The sequence below is a fragment of the Hyperolius riggenbachi genome, chromosome 5 (assembly GCF_040937935.1).
Source record: "Hyperolius riggenbachi isolate aHypRig1 chromosome 5, aHypRig1.pri, whole genome shotgun sequence".
Taxonomy (NCBI): Eukaryota; Metazoa; Chordata; class Amphibia; order Anura; family Hyperoliidae; genus Hyperolius; species Hyperolius riggenbachi.
In genome coordinates this window covers 23,705,247-23,712,779 of record NC_090650.1, presented here as the reverse complement: position 1 = coordinate 23,712,779, position 7,533 = coordinate 23,705,247, and the positions used below count along the sequence as shown (strand labels likewise).

Below are 7,533 nucleotides of genomic sequence, written 5' to 3'. Positions count from 1 at the left end.
TTTTGAGGGACAGAGAGTACATCTGTAGGTAAGCAGGTCAGAAGAATAAAAAACAAACATATTCTGTATTTTGGCTTCAGTTTAGATGTGGTGACAAAGCGGTGATTGTCCAGAAGATGCCATAAGCTGTGAGCTGGGTATTTGTTAGGTGTTACACAGCACAACGGGGGGAAGGCTTTCAGCGTGACGCCAGAGCTTCCTGCTGTCTAATTGCTTGTTGGCTGCACAGGTGGGGAAACATGTTGTGTATTGTGAAGGTTTATGATGTGAATGAAAGCATGAGATTATTTATATCCTGTCATTGTGTGATAACACCGCTTTGTCACACCTCACAGCCCCGCGATCATAATCTGCAGAACGCTGTCTTCTCAAAGGAGGATTTAAATGTTATTTCAGCAAGAATCTAATGAACAAGTCGCATATTCCTCACTTATAGGATACCCGAGGTGACATGAGATAGACATGTGCAAGTGCAGGGCGTACCCCTGCAAAAAAAAGAAATCCGGGCCCCCCCCCCTTCCCAGGGCCCGCTCAGGGACTTTTAGGGGGCAGGAAGGGTCGCAGCCAGGGATGCTCGGATGTGCCTCATCCACGAATTCGGCAATCCGCGTGGTTGCAAAAAAAAATCCGCATTCGGCCCCGCCGCATGCGGATTTTCGTCCGCGTCCACGCAACCACGCGGATTTTTTCCCGTGCATGGCGTAATCACGCGTGGATTCACGCCCGGAGGCGGATTTTCTTTTAACGTTAATAACAAAGCCCCCATACATGCTACAGTCCCCCAAATAGCATGGATTATCGAGGTGATAAGGGGCAACATAACTTCAACATAAAAAATTCCCAAATTTTTTTTTTTCTAGAGAAAATGGATTTTAAAGTGAAATCAACACTTTAAATGGGGCTATTAATTGGTAATAAGTGATTTTAAAAAGGGATATACGCGTTAAGCAGTCAAAGAGGTGAAGGCGAGTTCCAATGGCACTTGGCGGCGAAGGTACCGCTGGAGGAGAATGAGTGGCTGACGGCAAAAAGGCCCCAGAGAGGTTTTTGTAATTTTTTTTTTTTGTTTTTTTTGCAGCAATTAGCAATGACATCGCAGCAGAGTTGTCAGTGGACACGGGCAGTGTGAACGCAGAGTGCAGTGGTGGTAGCGACTGAGTCAGGAGAAGGACTATGCGGGCGGTCAGTTCAGCAGCACAGAAGGACCATGGCAACATACTGGTGGTAGTAGTAGCAGCACAGCGTCATAGTGCTGGCCAAAAAATTAAATGCACCCGGTAACCCGGGCAGTGTGAACGCAGAGTGTAGTAGCGACTGAGTCAGGAGGACAAAGCGGGCGGTCAGTTCAGCAGCAGCAGCACAGTAGTAGTAGCACAGCGTCATAGTGCTGGCCAAAAAATTAAATGCACCCGGCGACCCGGGCAGTGTGAACGCAGAGTGTAGTAGCGACTGAGTCAGGAGGACAAAGTGGGCGGTCAGTTCAGCAGCAGCAGCACAGTAGTAGTAGCACAGCGTCATAGTGCTGGCCAAAAAATTAAATGCACCCGGCGACCCGGGCAGTGTGAACGCAGAGTGTAGTAGCGACTGAGTCAGGAGGACAAAGCGGGCGGTCAGTTCAGCAGCAGCAGCACAGTAGTAGTAGCACAGCGTCATAGTGCTGGCCAAAAAATTAAATGCACCCGGCGACCCGGGCAGTGTGAACGCAGAGTGTAGTAGCGACTGAGTCAGGAGGACAAAGCGGGCGGTCACTTCAGCAGCAGCAGCACAGTAGTAGTAGCACAGCGTCATAGTGCTGGCCAAAAAATTAAATGCACCCGGCGACCCGGGCAGTGTGAACGCAGAGTGTAGTAGCGACTGAGTCAGGAGGACAAAGCGGGCGGTCAGTTCAGCAGCAGCAGCACATTAGTAGTAGCACAGCGTCATAGTGCTGGCCAAAAAATTAAATGCACCCGGCGACCCGGGCAGTGTGAACGCAGAGTGTAGTAGCGACTGAGTCAGGAGGACAAAGCGGGCGGTCAGTTCAGCAGCAGCAGCACAGTAGTAGTAGCACAGCGTCATAGTGCTGGCCAAAAAATTAAATGCACCCGGCGACCCGGGCAGTGTGAACGCAGAGTGTAGTAGCGACTGAGTCAGGAGGACAAAGCGGGCGGTCAGTTCAGCAGCAGCAGCACAGTAGTAGTAGCACAGCGTCATAGTGCTGGCCAAAAAATTAAATGCACCCGGCGAACTGGGCAGTGTGAACGCAGAGTGTAGTAGCGACTAAGTAAGGAGGACAAAGCGGGCGGTCAGTTCAGCAGCTCAGAAGGAGGACCATGGCAACTTACTGGTAGTAGTACCATAACACCAAAAAATTAACCAAGGTAGGCACTAGGCAGGTAGTAAATGTCTTTATAAAGGCAGGCATAGTTAACAACAGCACATGCAGCAGCCACTTCATGTCCCCCTGTGTCCGACAATAGGGGCCAGGAACTCACCTTCCACCCAAGCCTGGTTGATTTTCAGGAAGGTGAGTTTGTCCACAGGGGCGTGGGAGAGCCGAGAGCGCTTCTCTGTGACCACGCCACCGGCCGCACTAAAGCATCTCTCTGAGAGGACACTGGAAGGAGGGCAGGATAGGAGTTCCAGGGCGTACTGGGAAAGCTCACTCCAGATGTCCAGTCTCTTGACCCAGTACTCCAAGGGGTCCACGGGGCTGTCGGTGTCATTGAGCCCGCTGGATGACCCCATATAGTCAGACACCATGGTGGTCAGTCGTTGCTTGTGCTGGTTGGTGGTGGATGCTGTGGCGGGCACCTCTGTTCTGGGCTGCTGCACTGCATACAGGCTCTTGCTTAGGCTCTTCAGGTCTCCGGGGCGCCAGCTGCTGCTGCTGCTGCTGGTGGTTGTTGTTGTGCTGCTAGTGGTAATGGCAGGCACCTCTTGCTGGCTTGGCAGAGCAGTTACAGTGGGGGTGGAAGGCTGGGGGAATGCTTCCAGTAGTCTGCGCACAAGGGCCTCCTTCAACTCCCTTGTGCGTTGCTCGGTGGTGGATGGCGTCATTAAGTCTCCCAGCTTCCCCTTCAGACGGGGATCAAGCATCAAGGTAATCCAGATGTCCTCCCTTGAACGCATCTGGATCACCCGGGGGTCCCTGCGAAGGCAGCGCAACATGTGCACAGCCATGGGAAACAAGTGGGCCCTGCCAGCAAGATCTTCCTCGTCCTCGCCATTGTCCCATAACGCATGCCTGTCCTCTTCCTGTGCCATGTCGTTGTCCTCCTCAAACCGCCATCCACGTACAACGCCTGCTGCACTCTGCTCCTCCTCCTCCTCCTCATTCAAGTTAGGGACCTCCAACTCTTCCACTACCTGCTGTGAGCCCTCCTCTGAGCTGGACTGTGCTGCCATCTGCTCCTGTTCTTCCAACTGCCTCAGGGCTTCATCCCCACGCTCAATTAAATTGTCCATTGCCTGCTCCAGTAGACAAACCAAGGGCACCCACTGGCACACAGAGGCCCGCTCCTCACTGACCATCTTGGTTGCCTCCAGGAAGGGACTCAGCACCAGGCATACTTGCTGCATCAGTGTCCACTGAGTGGCAGTAATCATGGGGACTTGCTGGTTGCTGGGGACACTTGGGTCTAGCATGTAGGCCCTAAGAGCCAGCCTGTGCTGACACAGCCGCTCCAACATGGCCAGAGTCGAATTCCAGCGAACTGGCATGTCGATGATCATCCGGTGTTGTGGCCTTCCATACTGCTGCTGTAAGGTGGACAAGAGTGCAGAGGCAGTGGCTGACAGGCGGAAAAAGCGTACCACCGCCCTGGCATCCTGCAGCAGCTCGCTCATCCCCTGGTAGGTGCGCAAGAAGCGCTGCACCACAAGATTGAGCACGTGGGCCAAGCAGGGGATGTGCTGGAGGTTTCCCTGCTGCACTGCTGCCACCAGGTTGGCCCCGTTATCGGCTGCCACATACCCCACTTCCAGGCCTCTGGGGGTCAGCCACCTCCGCTCCTGCTTCCTGAGGGCGGCCAGGACGTTGGTGGCCGTAAGCCTCTCCTTCCCCAGGGTCACTAATTTTAAAAGAGCTTGGCAGTGCCGAGGCTTGGCGCTGCTGCTGCCGAGGCGGGCTTGCTTTCCGGGTGCTAAGGGAGTGTCGTGACAGGACCCTTCTGCATCCCCCCTGATCCCGCATGGTGGCACCACTAGCTGGGCTGATGCGCTCTTGTCCTCCCTCCCTTCCATCAGTGTCACCCAGTGGGCCGTAAAGGACAGGTAGCGACCTGTCCCAAATCTGCTACTCCACGAGTCCATGGTCACGTGGACCCGCTTGCCCACAGAGTAGTCCAGGGAACGGGCCACGTTTTCCACCGCAAACTTGTGGAGTGCTGGGATCGCACTCCTGCTGAAATAGTGGCGACTGGGGACTTGCCACTCGGGGATGCCAAATTGGAGCAGCGTCCGCATGGCGCTCCCCTCCTGCACCAGGGAGTAGGGAAGCAGCTGTGATGCCATGGCCCGGGCCAGCAAGCCATTTAGTTTGCGGATCCGCCTGTGGCTTGGAGGCAGAGGCTTGGTCAGACCCTGAAAGGTGTCGCTCAGCAGGGTCTGACGACGCTGGGATGCAGGGGAGACAGAGGAGAGAGACGAACACTGGCTGCCAGCCTCAATGTCTGTGTCCTGAGTAGCCGAGGTGGAAGAGCGCTTGCGTGCTACTACTGCTGCTGCTGTGGGGGATTCACGACCCTGAGGGAGGGATGATGCTGCTGCGCTGGTGGGCCTTCTGCTCTCAGGAACCCCTGCCAGCAGTGCCTGCTTCCTCTTAAACTCCGCATACTCGCGGCAGTGGCGGCTTCTCAGGTGGCCCTGGAGGGATGAGGTACCCATCTTGCTCAGACTTTTCCCACGGCTCAATCTTTTGCTGCATAACCTGCACACAGCATACCTTTTGTCATCAGTACATTCCTCAAAGCAATCCCACACTGGTGACTTTAATTTACTGCGGCCCCCACTAGCAGAGGGTGCAGCGGAACAATGTGTGGTAGTAGTTGCCGGGGGTTGCATGGTGGTGGTGCCGGCTGAAGCAGTGTCCTGTCTACTTCCTCCACGCCCACTGCTGCCGATGCCCCTGCCCCTGCCTGACATATGGCGATATCCTTGCCTAGGCCGAGGTGACTCGTCATCCTGCTCTGCCTCTGACCATTCTTCCACGGACTCAGCAGGCTGCACATAGTTAGGGTCCACAACGTCGTCATCATCAGCAGCATCATCATAATCCAGCTCTTCCTCTGACTCCCCCGCCTCCTCTTCTGTCCCTACATCCCCAGACACAGACCCCTCTTCTTCATCACCAGAACTCAACAACGCTTGTGATTGTGGCCCGATCTCAACCTCTGCCACATCAGTCCCCAGTAAGTCCTGAGCTTCTTGCATCAGCAGGTTCCCAGAAGCCAGACTGAGGGACAGAACGCTGTCATCCTGGGAGTGCTGCTGCCCAGTGGGTGCTGGGGTGGATGTCACAACAAGCGTGAGACGTTGGCTGCTGCTGCTGCTTGGAGTGGTGCTCACAGTAGAGGTCTGGGAGGAAGTCATGATGTCCATGAGTACGTCAGGTTCCATTTGCTCAACCACCACACGGGGACCAGAAACTTTAAAATATTTGGACAATGGCGTCCGCTGACTCGGCCCAGGCTTTGCTGCCCCCCTTTCTGCTGCATCACGACCACGTACAGCTGGGCGTCCTCTCCCTGGACGTGGAGCAGTCCCAGAAGTGGCTGAGGCAATTGAACTCCCTTTCCTCTCACCCCGCGAAACCCTGCCAGACATGTTGCTAGTAATGAATCACTGGATGCAGTGGGCACAGTACAAGGTCACTGAAGGATGCAGTGGGCACAGCAGTGGGCACTGGATATACAACTAGGTCACTGAAGGATGCAGTGGGCACAGTACAAGGTCACTGAAGGATGCAGTGGGCACAGCAGTGGGCACTGGATATACAACTAGGTCACTGAAGGATGCAGTGGGCACAGTACAAGGTCACTGAAGGATGCAGTGGGCACAGTACAAGGTCACTGAAGGATGCAGTGGGCACAGTACAAGGTCACTGAAGGATGCAGTGGGCACAGCAGTGGCCACTGGATATACAACTAGGTCACTGAAGGATGCAGTGGCCACAGTACAAGGTCACTGAAGGATGCAGTGGGCACAGCAGTGGCCACTGGATATACAACTAGGTCACTGAAGGATGCAGTGGCCACAGTACAAGGTCACTGAAGGATGCAGTGGGCACAGCAGTGGGCACTGGATATACAACTAGGTCACTGAAGGTTGCAGTGGGCACAGTACAAGGTCACTGAAGGATGCAGTAGGCACAGTACAAGGTCACTGAAGGATGCAGTGGGCACAGCAGTGGCCACTGGATATACAACTAGGTCACTGAAGGATGCAGTGGGCACACAAGGATGTCACACTGTGTAATGAGATGCTCATATGCCAGCGAGCGAGCGAGCAGTGGGCACTGGGCACGGCACAAGGTCACTGACAGAATGAATGAACAACGTTGGCAGAGAGTGGCGGCGCCGGCGGTGTGACTGGCTGCCTGCAAATAGTACAAGTGTATAAACTGTCACTGGAATATACAAGTGAACACTGCAGCTGCACTAACCTGCCTGCCTGCACTCTACACACAGATAATCCCCACTCCCACTACACTGCAGCACTGAACCTGCCTGCACAGCACTACACACAGTTAAATAATCACTAGACTCCCACACTCCCACTACACTACACTGACTACAACTAACTACAGCAATCACTCACTGACTAGCTAACTGTGTACAGTATAAGAGCAGTGTTAGCAAAAAAAACGCTTTGTTTTTAACACAATAAATGCACTTGCTCAAACAACAATGGCCTGGAGATAATCCTCTCAGCACCACAGTCTAGCAAGGACAGAGCTTTTCCATCATGGCCGCCGCTTTATATTCAGGAGGGGAGGGCATAGCTCCCCTCCTGTGATTGGTTGCTAGGGCCTGGCTGGGGCACTCTGATTGGACTGCAATGTGTCACTTCCGCATAGTTTGACGCATTTCCGCAAACCACGACTTCAGCGCCGGGTTTCACGAGCGTGAATGCGGATTTCTGTCCGCATTCACGCGTAGCCGAAGCAGATTTTCGTGGTTGAAAATCTATTCACGGCTTAGCGTGTCCGAGGCAGAATGCGTCAAAATGGTCGTGAATCCACGCGTAAGCGTGATCACGACCTGGCGGTGAGCACCACTGGTCGCAGCATAAGAGGAGAGTGTGGCAGACCGGTGGGGAGGGAACATAACAGTGCATATAAATACTGTAGCTGTGTATTAAAACTACTAATACATTTCATTGGAAAAACCCAACATCAAAAATAAAAGGCTGGCAGGTTTCGTGGCCCTCAGGTTACTTCTTCAGGGGCCTGTGATAAACCATATTAAATTCATCATTCTGTTTTAGCAATAGAGACCATCTTTAATAATCGTAAAGTTCTCCTATGTGCCCAAAATCCTGATAAAGAAAGCC

At 53.7% G+C, this 7,533-nt stretch overlaps 1 protein-coding gene across 2 annotated transcripts in view; it reads left to right on the top strand.

Annotated features, from left to right (window-relative positions):
- PTH1R (parathyroid hormone 1 receptor) overlaps positions 1-7,533 on the top strand; it is a 452,655-nt gene that overhangs the window by 131,176 nt on the left and 313,946 nt on the right. The gene's annotated exons all lie outside the window — the stretch shown is intronic.